Source organism: Microplitis mediator, chromosome 4 (genome assembly GCF_029852145.1).
Source record: "Microplitis mediator isolate UGA2020A chromosome 4, iyMicMedi2.1, whole genome shotgun sequence".
In the NCBI taxonomy this organism is placed as follows: domain Eukaryota; kingdom Metazoa; phylum Arthropoda; class Insecta; order Hymenoptera; family Braconidae; genus Microplitis; species Microplitis mediator.
The window spans coordinates 13,802,858-13,817,795 of NC_079972.1; the positions used below are offsets into that span (position 1 = coordinate 13,802,858).

At 34.5% G+C, this 14,938-nt stretch overlaps 1 protein-coding gene across 2 annotated transcripts in view; it reads right to left on the reverse strand.

The window, feature by feature from the left end:
* Window positions 1-14,938, reverse strand: part of LOC130666996 (circadian locomoter output cycles protein kaput-like) — an 82,188-nt gene that overhangs the window by 31,393 nt on the left and 35,857 nt on the right. The window lies entirely within an intron of this gene.

Genomic DNA, 14,938 nt, shown 5'->3' on the forward strand with positions numbered 1-14,938 from the left:
CTGCGGTGTCGAGTGACAAATCCCCGCCGCAGTGTCAAATTACATTAAACAACGGTTGGACAAGCTGGTTTGGCTCTGAGATGCCTACTCAGTTCCCCTTTTGAGACGTACACTCATTTTCAGCCTTGTTATATTTATTTATATATGTATATAGATTTTTTTTAATCACAAAAATATCTGATTTATGAATTCCGGCGGTTTTGCAGAACTCGAAATATTCAGGCGAAGTGAAATTATTTTTTTTTGTGGAATAAACGTAAGGTAATTTGTTTTTTAGCATTTGATACTTTATAAAAATGATATGGAAGGTATATGAGATTATGTGAGGAAGGATAAAATGAATAAAAATAAAGAAGGAGCTGAAGAAGAAGAAGAAGAAGAAGAAGAAGAAGAAAACAAGTAGAAGAGAGGGGGAATGAAGACTAGACGTAAATCGAACTGGGATCGTGAATCTCGGCGACACCGGGGGTCAGAATTCGCGTGGCTGCTCATTAGCATCATAATAACGAGCCCCTATATATGTTTTTACCGGAGTATTTACGACGGCGTCCGGGCAAGTTGATGCGTATTGGAGGTGCGTATATCGCGGTCCCGCGGTAAGGTGTAAGGTAACATCGCGTTCTGGACCCAGACCACCCCGAAGCCATCTCGCGGTCGTCACGGGGTCGTCGGTTCTTTTTCCATCCTCCTATTCCTTACATCAGTCCGCTGTCTCTACTGCATCTATAAATACATTTACGCTCGGGATCGCGATCCTTCAGATTATTGTCCCGGGCTGGGGATCATCTGCGTGAATTAGAAAAACCGGGTATTAGATTCTCGGTGAATTAAACGGTTTGTTTACTCAACCTCATCCTTATTTTGTCAAACTGGTCTTGTCCGGGTTCTTTATAAGGATACAAGCTTATAAGCATGTATCTGAGATCAAGGTAACACGAGACGTTGCCTTGACGTTGTCAAGTATATTTTAAAAATAATATTCAAATATTTTTTAGCTTTAAATATTTAACGAATAAATAAATAAATTATTTGTCAGGTGAATTAATGCTGATTTATTTCGCTGTAATTGAGAATCCCAGTGACATCCGAATGAATTTCTTAAAGGGGTTCTTCATCGATCGCTGCAGTACCACCGATATGATTTATCGATTGCCAGAGGCAAGAAAGGTAATTGGCCGAAATAGATGGCGGCGTTAGTACAGCGCGTGCCACAGTGCCCGCAGCCGCGTAATTATGCGGCTTCAACCCCATTTGCTCTTGTTCTCTGCATTGCTCTGAGTAAATGGGTCTCTTTTCAAAGTCAAAGTCTCCGCCGAGTTTATTGTAAGTTCCTTGATGCCTCACTTGATGGGTTCGTAATCAGAAATTCGCTAATCAGTAATCAGTAATTTTGGTGCAGATAATAATTGAGCTCAAGAGAGCCGAGTGTATAGAGGAGTTTAATTTGTTATTGTGGTATTCTGGATGGAAGTAAGACCCGATACGGGGTTAGTGCAGAGGGAATACGCGCACGCGCTAACTACCCTGGTCCGGAAGTACTTAAATCCGTCATGGCGCCCACCGGAAACAGCTCTGAGTCACTCCTGTAATCGCAGTGGCTCCTTTCTCTCTCCCTTTCACTCACTGACTTAAAGTCTCTCCCTTAAACTCGGCTACTATTCCTCACCAGCCATCCAACGTGTAGGCTACTTTCTCGATGTATCGATTTTCACCCCATACCAACTGTCTCAGTTATGTTTCGATGCTATCACCAGCAAAAAAAATTTTTAATTATAAATCATAAATTATAAAATATAAAAAATTTAACTCATTAATTATTCAAATTAAATCCATAAATAATTTCGGACAGGATTAAGATATTCTGGTCCGATTTTCAGCAAAAACAAAAAAAGTAACCTCGAAATATATGTATAAAAATAATAAATACGGCGTCATCGTCTCAAGAAACATGCGATTGAGAGGTGGAAACTCAATACCGATATTTAATACTCAGGGGCGCACAGAGTCCGAGGTTTCATACTTGATCGAGCGGGTTCTCGCTTACACGATCGTAAATTCTCTAAGTACACACTTGGAGAGGTAAGGGATGGACGCGGTGCTTTCTGTTCTGCTCCAGTGAGTCTTCGTATCGGGTCTTGGCTCTTGGGTTTACTTGGCTCGCTTTACTCCGGCCAACCTCCTGCCCAGTGACGGCTGCAGGAAGAAGGTCGAGCCGCGGTTCGGAATAATCGATAACGTCTACCGCCCACGCGGGAACCCCTTCCACCCCCGATCATTTAGTGGCTTTATCTTGTTCATTTTTTATTTTATTTTTACTGCTGTTACTTCTGGCAACTGTGAGCACACAGATCGATTCAGGTTCTTCCTATTAACCTTTATAATATAATATACTTTTGGATTATTGATTTAATACAATAAATTAAAATTTTTTTAGTTTGTAGCTGAGGTATAACAAATATTTTATTTATTAGCCGTATTATTAATTTTTTTTCTTTCCTTCCAAGATTGATACCTGATCAAGTCTATGGTTATAAATTGTATAGACCCAAATGAAAGAGGAAATCGAAGTGGCACGTGGCACCGCGTGCCAAGGGGCATGTGTGTGTTTGTGTATACATTGTGTTATATATGTAAAAGCGAGAAAGAAACAAAGAGAGGGAGGGAGAGACAAAGTGTGTAGAGGGGAATTCCAGAAGAAATATATGGGCCCAATGACAAGGGTCAAATCCATTTTTAACTACAGTACTATAGTCTATATTCTCATTATAACTTATAGGAGCATTTAACCGTCATTTTGAAGAATCTATAAATCCTTGGATCAAGGCCGTCTTGATTTACGACTAAATCCTTTATTTTAATTAATTATACCTCTATTTCCTTTCAATTGATTCAACTATTCTAGATTACTAGAGACAATTAATCATGTGTTTTTTCTGTACTGCCAATATTCAAATTTACTAATTAATGGCATTTTAATTGTCATATTAATTAATATATTTTTTTTTTCTCAAGTGATTTGTCTGGATATGTCGGGTAATTATTTAGCATTACGAGTAAATAAAGCACATCAACGTGCTCTCATGCAACTCGAATGACACTTGACGCAAAGTATAATTACCCTGGACATTTAATTAACTTGTAAAATAATTCCGCGTTTCATCTAAAATGCCTGGAATTTATTGAGTTCATTTAATTGATTGTTACGGGCATTAATTAATATTAATAATAATTAAAAAAATTTGATGTTATAAATAAATAAATAAAATTACCGTTATATATTTAATGTATATCAACATTTCAATCTCTTCGGTTACTACGCACGTGATATTAAAAACCACAAAGCGAAAAAAATAAGTGGATTTTTTATAACGAAAACATGGGACTTTATCAAATAGACGGATTTAATTAATTTATTTGAAATAATATTAATAGTTATTAAAAAATAAACATGAGCCCATTAAGTTGTACATCTAGATAAGTGTAATTGGAAATAAAATATAATTTAATTGTATAAAAAATATTTATCAGTTATAAACCCGGCGTAAATATGTTTTTATTTAGGATAGTACTTTATTATTCATGTGACAATTTAAGGGAGGTTTTTTTTTTGTTTTATTTATTAAAAAAGGTGAAACAAACAGGGTGGCTGATGTTGGGTTACCTTTCTGGCATCCCTTCCTTTCTGTATAATTGCTTTGTTTATCGTTCTTAATCAGAACAACGCAGAGGCATTAGCATATACGAACGCGTGTTCTTGTATGTACACAGCCTGAGCTGTCGACTTTATATTCGTTTCAGTTCCCTGGGCTGCGCCACCCTCGGGAGGGGCTCTATCCAAGAATTTCCATAAAAAAAAAAAATGCCGCATTCTAGACATAACGCAGATGACAAACTTTAATAATTACACTCATTATCTCTCTTGCAGGAGGTGTCTTTATTCAGGTTATTAGAGGCTTAATATTCCCGGCCTTGTTTTCGCGGGCAGGGTAAGAGACACGCAGGGAGCTCATGCATATGCAGGGATACCACTGTCGCATTCAAATTGCTTAAGGTATTTCTTACACTTTTAATTTTCATCCCTTAGAGTATAAACCTTTTGACCCTATATATATATTTTCTTTTTTAATTAATATAATAAATATACACTAGTTGGCGCCTTGAATACCATTTTTTATTCTATCGTGCAGAATGTAATTATATTAAATTTCTTTTTTTTCAGGGAGAGACAGGGGCACGATGGACTCCTTTACAAATTTGCCAACAGTTTTTTTTGTTACTGCCATATTTTTATGAGTTTCATATATTTATCAAATTTGAGAATGATACAAAATTTCAGAGGCACGACGGATCCCGCGAAAAATTTTGAAAAATCAAATAACTTTATAATTGATAATGCGGAATTTTGGCGACAAAAATTCCGCGGATCCGATTTTGTCCCATTTTTGAAATATGACTCGTCAATTACTGTCCGAAAAACTTTAATTATTCAAGAAAAAAAAGATGTCATAGCTAATTTTTTATCTTTGGGAAGGGGGAGGGGGTCGTGACCCCAGAAATTTTTTTTGACATATTATCAAATTTAATCAAAAGTTACTTCAAAATATTGCAGTTTCTGAATAGGGTATTTATACTTTGAATATTAAATTACAATTTTAACACCTAGGAGGTGATTGAGACCCACTTCAATATCGTTACACAGAGACTGACGGGAGTAAAAAAAAAATAGCAGGCTTCATTTATCGGATTTCTCACCACTTGAGCCTGCTTCATATTACCTGTGCTCGACCGATCGTCCTGCTTCGCGGCACCAACAACCGATATTCCGATCTTGCAGATATCTGGCTCATATTTCTCAGAGTAATGACCTCTCACATTAACATTATTGCCGATTATATTTTTCGTGTCCGCAGCCATCATTTTCCTCTGTTATTTTTTTTCCTTTCACTCAATAATTAGCCACTAAATATTCCAGATAACTTTTTAAAAGAGTAAGCACATGGCTGAGGGGTGTAACGAGTATGCAGCTGGCCTTTTTGAATCATCGTCTTCTTAATCTATATAAACGGAATTACTTTCTGTAGGGCAGCGGCATCCCTTGCCGTATCCTTGCCGTTAATAATAATAATAATAATAATAATAATAATAATAATAATAATAATACAATAAGCACTCGGAGGTTTGTGAGAGGAAAACCAGGTGTGAATAGCAGAGGCGGTCATATCTGATAGATTTACAGCTAATCATTTTACACGCCTATTTATTTATTTATTTTCTTTTTTACCTCCGACGTGAATTATTGGAGCCTAATATCATATCTCAGATAAAATATATATATATATTAATATTTCATTATTATTCCCGAGGAAAAATGTATTTCCATAGTGATATTAATGCACAATGAATATAATAAAATATTAATTACGAGCGATTAATTAAAAGTGATAAGAAAAATAAATAAAATAAAGTCTGATAATTTCCAGGCGATTAAATAAACAAAGCCTGGATCTTAAATTACAGAGGGTTTAAATTTATTGAGTTAAGAAGCTAAATAAAAATAAACATGGGTAATATTTAAAAATATATATATATATATATATATATATATATTATATGTTCGATGAAATAACTTGTAACCAAATCATCGTAAATCGATTTGACGTTTTAACAACGCGAGTTAATCTTTTTATCTCATGCCGCAGGTATATAAGTTCTGGTTAGTATGTAGAAATATGTAATATGTGGTAGTAGTAGTAGTGATTCGGAAAGAATTTCAGTGTAAAGCTACCGTATTCTCTTTACATTACATCCGCCGATCAAGCGGGAACCAGATTCGGGTTCTGGGTTAAATTTTATTAATAAATTAAACTCTTTTACGAATTTTATTTATTGGCTGGAAAATAAAATTTTAAAAAATTTCGTGTCGATGATGTCCGTAATATTTTTTTTTTTCAGTGTGAGTAAAAGCTAAAGTGACCTCGTATGAATGTGCAGTGAACGATGCACGTAATAATTAAACTCATTAATTTTAATTTCTGTTTAAAATATGTACATGCTACACATACACACACGATAATATATATAATATATTTTTGCATAATGTCCTGATATATAATGTAGTAATAAATGTACACAGCATTGTATGTACATATGTGTTGGTTGGTTATATTTTTACACGGTCCCAAAGGACTTAGCCGGTATCACAGTTGCATGGGTACACAATTATAATCCGCAAGAGTCATGTGATACCTGATACTTTGTGTATAATTTTCTCGATATCTGTATGATTGCCGGGCGGGGCTTGTGTGCACGGGTCCTACTCTACACATCATTATACTATGACTTAAATCTTGTACTTTTTAAATATCCCTTATTTCATCTACAATCTCGAGCAGAGTAATCAGCTTGAATTATAAATTCATTTGCTAACAATAAGTGATTACGTTCAAAATTAAATATTAGTTTAAAGTGGATGAAATATTAGTCGCTAACTTTTTATACTGTAAACAATCGGGAGTGAATTCGGAGTCATTATGGATTTTATTTGAATCCAAATTTATTCTGTCACTAGAAATTGCGGAGTTTAAAAAATCACTTTACATATGGAGTAAATAGGGAGTTTGTCTTTTGCGGAGTGGAGTGGATTTTATTTACATCCCGAGTCAAAGAACAAATTCTTTAGTCCTCAAAAGCCTCAATTCTTTTGATAATTTATTTGACGCTCAGAAAGTAAGTCTACTTTAGTACTCAAAATCCTCAATGAGAACTATGAGTAAGAACTCAAAATCCTCAACGAATGAAAAGTTATAGTTCGGACTTTGAGAAATTTGAGAAAAGGGAGGGGAGAGAATACGTCGAATGAGACTTTTGAGGTTCAAATGCGGATAAAATTATTCCTGTATGTTTTTAGTATTTTGAGGCTCAAATCCAGATTACGTTACTCCAGTTTAGTCCTCAAAGTGGTAAAATTGGTCGTAACTACTACTTTCAGGACTAAACTATACAGAAAAAAAGCATTTCTTGGCACAAGAATTTTTTACTCGCCCCAAGAAAATTTTTTGCATTATGAATTGGAAACAGAAATTTTCTTACGGCGAGAATGAATTTTCTCAGAGCAAGAAAAAACTTTTTGAGTCAATAAATTTTTGCTCGTCCCAAGAATATTTTTGTGTTCAATTTATAATACAAAAAAATTCTTGCGCCCAGAAATTCTTTTTTTCTGTGTAAGATAACTTTCTATACTGTTGTCAATTTTTAAATTTTAAATTGATCCTTATTGAGAACTTTGAGCCTTAAATCCGAATTTGTTTTTTGACTCGGGACACTATTCTCTGTTTTGAGTTTCAAAATTAAAATAAACTCCCTTCGAAGTGAATTTTACTCCAAGGGATTTAAATCTGCGTTCACTCTGAAAATTTTTTACAGTGTACGGCTGCAGAATAATAATAATGATAATGATAATTGATAAGCATAAATCGGGAAATCATGTTCGACATTTAATCAGGATTTTCAACATCCGGATTACGGTCTCTGAAAAAGAACATCGTTGAGTCGTAATTAAAAGTTTGCGCATCAAGAATTCTCGTCAGTTTTAAATAGACTACAGACACGTACTCTAAACACATACGCGTATATATATGTACATCGACTTTATGACGCTTTAACTCGTATAAGTTTATAAATTGTTACTAAAAATTCTGTGTGAAAGCCGTAATTTCATTTATATTCTTTGTTTAATCAAGTCAGCAATAATATTCACGATTTATCTTCGCATTTTTTTATCTCACAGTAAAAATCACTAGTGCGTAATATAGCATTAAAAAAAATATATAGTCTGTCTTAGTAGAAAACCGCCAAACTTCCCATTTTTGAAAAAATTACTTTCGCATTTCCTGTTAGCAATCGTCATAATACAGATTGTTTGCCTTTTTTCAAATTTTCAAAATTTTAAGTTGAAAGCTGTCCCCCAAAAGACGCCTAATTTCGATAAAAAAGAAAAGAAAAAGAACCGACACTCGAAAGTTTTCAGATAAAAAATATTTCTTTTTAAATTTAAACCTTTTTTTAGCTCCGTAATGTATAAAAAAAAAAATAGACATCGTTTGTATTTTTTATGGAGAAAGATATTTTGGTGAAAGGTGACGGCGAACCCCTGGTCAGTCTGTGCTTTGGTCAAAAATATGTATAATATACAGATATATAGACATATAAGTAGAGAAGGGATAGCGGGGTAGTTAAATCGAGGAATAGAAGGTGGAGGCCAGGTGTTGTAGCCGCGATGATGGGATCGTGCCATATGCTGGCTCAACTTCTTTGGGGGGTCATGCTATATCTACGAGCCTACTAATTAATTCCCGGGGCTTTGTTCTAACAGAAAACCCCACGCGGAAATCGCCCCGGGTGTGGCTCGACCCCCACGAGTAATCCACTAAAAAAAGTAAATTTTGAATTTAAAAATTCCAGGCTTTGAATCATGAAAGACTTGGTAATAATTTAAACTTCAAAGAAGTCAAGGTGGTTATTAATTTTTGGATTCGAATACCAGACAGTGTGTTTGTGTTTGAAAAAGGAGAAAAGTTTATAGTTTTGCTGCGCTATAAAGTCAAGGGTAGTTTACATGGAGTAGCATAGCAGCAGGTAAATTGTACACAAGGGGAATGGAATATAAGTAAAGAGAAATGCGGTGCCAGTCCGTGTAACTGACACCGGTCATTTCTCGTGCCCCCTCATCTCATTTTGTTTCGCCTGCTCTTCCTTTCCCCTCATCCAAACTACACATATTCTCCTTATATTCCAGTCATCATTTATATATATTTGTGTGCTTAGTGGTGTTTTCATGAGTATTATATGCCTACTTATACTGTGCCCTATTCACTCACTTAAACTTGTGTGTTTCTATTTCATTTCTTGTTGTATCAAGTTTAGTTTCCCCCGCCCGAGGACAGAGAAACTGCCCCAGGTTGGCAGGCACCCTATGGCGCTAACCAGAAACAAAATGTGATATGTTTGCTTTTTTCATTGTCCTCGGCAAACTCAATCGAGTGCCAATCGTCCGTATCCAAGTGCCAGTCATTGATTCTGTCAGGGGAATCTGTAATATACTCCCTTCGTTTCCTCTCTCGTTATTTATCACTCAATCAAACGATTTTACTTTAAAACCATAAAATCCGATTCTCAGGCGGAATCCAAATAAAGAGAGAATACAAAAATATATATAAATAAATGAAAGACCCAAAGGATAAAAAGAATTACATAAAAGGATAATGAGTTATAAATGACATTATCAAATGGATGTGATGGGGTTTTAATTAGCTATAAAAATAGCAAATTCCCATTTGTCTAAAAACGAGTTCCGTGCTGACCGTCTTGTAAGTTGTGGCCGCCAACAATTTGCTCAAAGCGATTTTATTCTTTTGTTCACAATAAAATCCCGTGACTACACTTATATGACTAATAACGTCATCAATCAGACAGGGACTTTCACACGGTGTGCGTATAAAATACCGTGATGCTGTCATGATACGCGTGCTTTGAATTGGTTATAGTGTTAAAGGTCACGGACATTCTTCTTTATTTTATTTATTTGTTTTATTTTTTAGTTAAATCTCAGAGCATCTCAGAGCTCTATGAAATCCCGTCGACATTATCCCCCTGCCTTTCTCATCTCGCTCATCAACCTCGCGGTTTTTGCAACATTAGGTTACAAATTACCGTTACCTGTTACACAAAGCAGCAGAAAAAACGTTTATTGTCCAGAGCGTTACACGTCAGTGGGTAAATATTTGACGGTGCATATTTTGAGTTCTGTTTTGTTATTTTTCCGAGAGCAAAGTAAAGTTGGAATGGAGAAGTAAAGAGTTGGACAAGAAGTACACAAATGGCATGCATGCAAAGTAGAGAATAGGCAGTAGCATGGCAAGTGTGTTCACTGGGTCAGGAGTAACAAGAAAGCTCTTACCAAGTGTTCAGCTGATCGTGGCGTAGCGTGTTGACGTGACGCGTGCAGCCTCGTACACACGTCGGACTTAGTACTCGTGTCGGGACACAACACAATAGACTTATACTTATGCTTACTTTTTATATTACAGATGTTATATATATATATATAAATAACAAGAAAACTATTATATTTATTGCCCGATCGAGGTATAGCTTTCGCAGCAAACGTAATAACAGTAAGCCGTAAACACCTCCTATGAGCACGACTGCAATCATTGATATGAACGAAAAATAATGATATGTAAGAAAAACTAGAGACAATATTGTTAGCGTTAACGAGTCAAGGTGATCGCGATCTGTCCGAAGTAATTTTGAAATTAATATCACATTAACGAGCCGGTGGGGTCGCGGAGTGAACCGGGACTTTATCAAAGTTCGCACGAAGAGGTCGCGGCAGAGTCTGCAGCGACGCGATTATAAATTCGCGATATAAGATTCAGCGATACAAGCTCACGTTTTAAGGCCAATGTATAATAAAAAATATGCATATGGTTAGTACACTTGAGTAATTAGATGAAGGGTTTTATTTCTCTTTTGCTGGTTACCGAGATAATATCTGTTATTTTGCATGCATAAGAGTTATCGCGGGTGTAAGGCTCTTTTAAACTCTTGCAATCTTTATGTATTGGATATTTCTTTTTTTAAAATTGTTTCCTTTTGTTATTCATATTACGAGATTGGATGTCAAGGTGCCATAACAATCTTGCTAATAATGAATCACCGCAAGGTAACACTAACTCGTTATACAGTTGCGGATGCGCTTCGATTATTACAGGATGTAGTGGGTTGCTATACATACATATATATATTATATACACATATATATGTGTTAAGCAAAAAGATTATTTATATATAATATGCACAAGAGTAGAGTACAGAGTCGACCGTGTCTTAACGACTCTATTAGTTCGGGTTTGTATATATGTAGGTATATATATTTATATATATGTGCAATCCTTACACTAGTCGGGTTGTATTTGGTGCGAGTGGTTTATCTTTGTGGAAATGTATAAATATATAAAGATGTGTGTATGTATATGCCATAGCTTATATCCATATTTCCCTTCTTTAGATCTCATGCAGTGTGGCGGTTGTTAATGCACGGCGAAATTAACTTCTGATCGCTTCCAGCATTTCACATTAAACGAATTAACGCCCGTGCAACACGACAGAGAAAATATTAATGCCGCTAAAGTGTAACAGTTATTCATATTTAATTTTTTCCATGTGTTAATTTAAATTATTGTTGCTGTTTCAATATTTTTTTATAAAATAAAACTAGATTAGATTTCAATGGATACCCGAGTCAAAGAACAAATTATATTTTAGTCCTCAAAAGCCTCAATTCTTTTGATGTTTTATTTGCCGCTCAAAAAGTAACTCTACTTTAGTACTCAAAATCCTCAATGAGAACTACGAGGTCTAAATGCGAATAATTTATCGATTTTGAATTATAAGTAAGACCTCAAAATCCTCAATGAATGAAAAGTTATAGTTCGGGAGTTGAAAAATTTTAGATAGAAAAGGGAGGGAAGAGAATACGTCGAATTAGACTTTTGAGGTTCAAATGTAGATAAAATTATTCCTGTATGTTTTGAGTATTTTGAGGCTCTAATCCAGATTATGTTATTCCAGTTTAGTCCTCAAAGTGGTAAAATGGGTCATAACTACTACTTTGAGAACTAAACTAGGATAACTTTCTATACTGTTGTCAGTCTCCAAATTCTACAGTAAAATCTCCGTAATGTTAACAAATCCTGTCCCCACCATACCAATAGTCGTTTCTTATGTGCGCAGGTTTGCGCAGTCAAAGTGTGTGATGTACGAAAAAAAAATAATTTTTAGGTTAGGATCTAATCGTATAGATGCAAATAGAAAGATTTGAATTGCCCGCCACTAAGGTGTTTTTTTTATTGGTTGCGCGAAAAAACGTAGTGGGAGATACATTGATCCTCAAAAACCTCATTGAGAACTTTGAGACTTAAATCCGAATTTGTTTTTTGACTCGGGTAAAGTCATTGTGTGTTTAAATAAATAATCTGTTGTATGAATTTGTGTGGAATTTATAATTGAAAATAAAGTAACTGGTGCATAAGTTTGAGGGGTTTTTGACGAGCGCGACAGGTGCAGGATCCTTGTTCTTAAGCCAGCTGATCGTGTGTACTTCTATATATATATATATATATATTATATATATGATATCAGTCTCATAAGTAGACACAATTAACTGCCCGTTTAAGAAGCCTTTTTTGCGGCGCATTGAAGCAGCCGTCACCGTGTGAGTTTTATATATCACTTGCGTATATCGATCTAAGAGTCATCGGTATGGACACAACATCTGCACGCGGACCACCGATGATACTCTTTCCTGAAACCGTCGAGTTACTGTCCATGTCCAGTCTCATACTTTCAATGTTTCCTTTTTAATTTACAAAACTGAGGATGCGCCGTCGATCCGACAGCTGGGTTTTATTTTTAAAATAAAACAGCCCTCGGCTTTCAGACTGGAAATTAACACTCCTTTATCATTTACTAAATATATCACGGCTTTATATATATTATTATTATTATTTTTATTGGGGTTTGAAAATAATCGCGATTATAATTGATCACGTTGCGTCAAATATTTAAATGCCTTTAGATAAGCTTCTAAATTTCTGTCAGCTTGTTATCAGTTTTTGAAATATATCGAACCTAATTACGTACTTTTTAAGCAGTATAATGAATTATCCAGGCAATAAATCGATTTATCGTGTGCGCTTGATCTTAAACGCCTTTTACTTTGTATATTACTATTAATATTATAATAAATACAATTGGAAATTATTTTTACTAACCGGTAAATGTTAAAGTTTAATATTAATAATAATAATTCACCCGCGCATATTTATTTTATATATTAAATCTGTAATAAAAAGCAAATTTGTCTGGTTAAAAAAATTTAAATGGATATTACGTGAAAGCGTCACATCGATAACTGAGTGTTTATAATGTTTGCATAGAAAAAAAAAATGTAACGACGTAATCACACGATACGTACTGTCGCTGAAGATTTATGAGCTACGATCACAATCCTTTTTTAACTTCGAAAGAAAAAATAATTTCTTTATTCCCGCGATTATTTTTAAAACATAAAATTTTTATTTTATAATTTACTTTTTTTTTATGACGTTACTTAATTTTCTCTATCGCAAACATAACCCCTGGATAAAAATTGTAATGACCAGTAAGAGATACGTTTATTCGGCTAATTTTCGCATGTGTACACGGTGGCAGGTCAGCGAGACGCTGCCAGGTGCCAGCGATACCAAATGGGAAAAATGCAAATGAGAGTAATAACGAGGAGGTGAGCGTATCTCCGGGTCGTATCTCTATACCTCCTTATATATAGATATATATAGACATAAAACATATACTACAATCAACTTTAATACGTTTACTTCCCTTCACACATACACACTATAGCGTATCAGCAAAACTTTTATGATATATTCAAATCCAGGATATATTGAGCGATCAAATATTTATTTTATACAGAGCATCAGGAAAAAACAAACGTTGATTTGTTCCCAGCCATCGCCCGCCAGCATACTTTATTTTAAATACTCGTTTTATTTTATAATTAAATTTTACGACCCTTGCAACTGAATTTAACATTTTATTATTTTACTTAGATGCCTCTTTTTTAATTATCTGATAATTTATAAATATTTTATGCAAGCTCGAAAATTTACATTCGCTATTTAGTTATAATGAACGGTCGTTTAAAAAAAAACTTAATGGGCTTTAATTAAATAATTCAACGAAATTTAGTGCAAGCTTTTGAAATTAAACCCGAGTCAAAAAACAAATTAGGATTTAAATCTCAAAGTTCTCAATGAGGTTTTTGAGGATCAATTTAGAATTTGTTATCTAGTTTTGTTCTCAAAGTAGTAGTTACGACCCATTTTACCACTTTGAGGACTAAACTGGAATAACATAATCTGGATTAGTGCCTCAAAATATTCAAAACATACATTTGAACCTCAAAAGTCTCATTCGACGTATTCTCTCCCCTCCCTTCTCTATCTAAAATTTTTCAATTCCTGCAGTATAACTTTTCATTCGTTGAGGATTTTGAGGTCTTACTCATAGTTCTCATTGAGGATTTTGAATACTAAAGTAGAGTTACTTTTTGAGCGGGAAATAAAACATCAAAAGAATTGAGGCTTTTGAGGACCAAAATATAATTTGTTCTTTGACTCGGGAAAACTCATGTTTTTAATGTAAAAAAAATTCCAGAGAAACCATTTTTAAAAAAATGGTAAACGGATAATTTGATTGTAAAAGTAAATTAATTATAAGTGAGATTTAAATTAGAACGTCGTGTGTTGGATGACGAATGTGGATGGATTTGATGAAGCATACACGTGATGTGAAAATTATAAATGTGTTTAGCGGTGTAAGATTATTAATCTGTTTGAGTTTATTAATGAAAGAGGCTAGGCACACTCTATATATATATATGAGTGTGTGTGTTTGTGTGACGCTATGGCTCTCACGTGGCTATTATATTTCCGCTGAAGCCCAGTCACGTTTGCACGCGCCGCAGGGAGACAAGAATTTACACTAATTCCCACTTTAATCATAACTCAGATAATTAATTAAATCTTTATAGATATATAAATATTCTGAAATTATCCTTAATTAAATAATTACGAATAATTATTAAATAGTTTTAAAAATCCGCGAATGCATTCATTGAAGAAAAAAAGTATTATTCTCTGGGTAATGATGGGACGGCTGGAGTGTAGGAGGCGAGATTATCGCGAGAATGCGGGAGAAAATAAATGAAAAAGAACAAGAGCACAAGTGGAGAAATAAAAATAAGAATGAGAAGGATTTAAAATAAACTTTTTTTTTTTGTTGGGAGGAAAAACTCGCGCATACCGAGACTCTAATT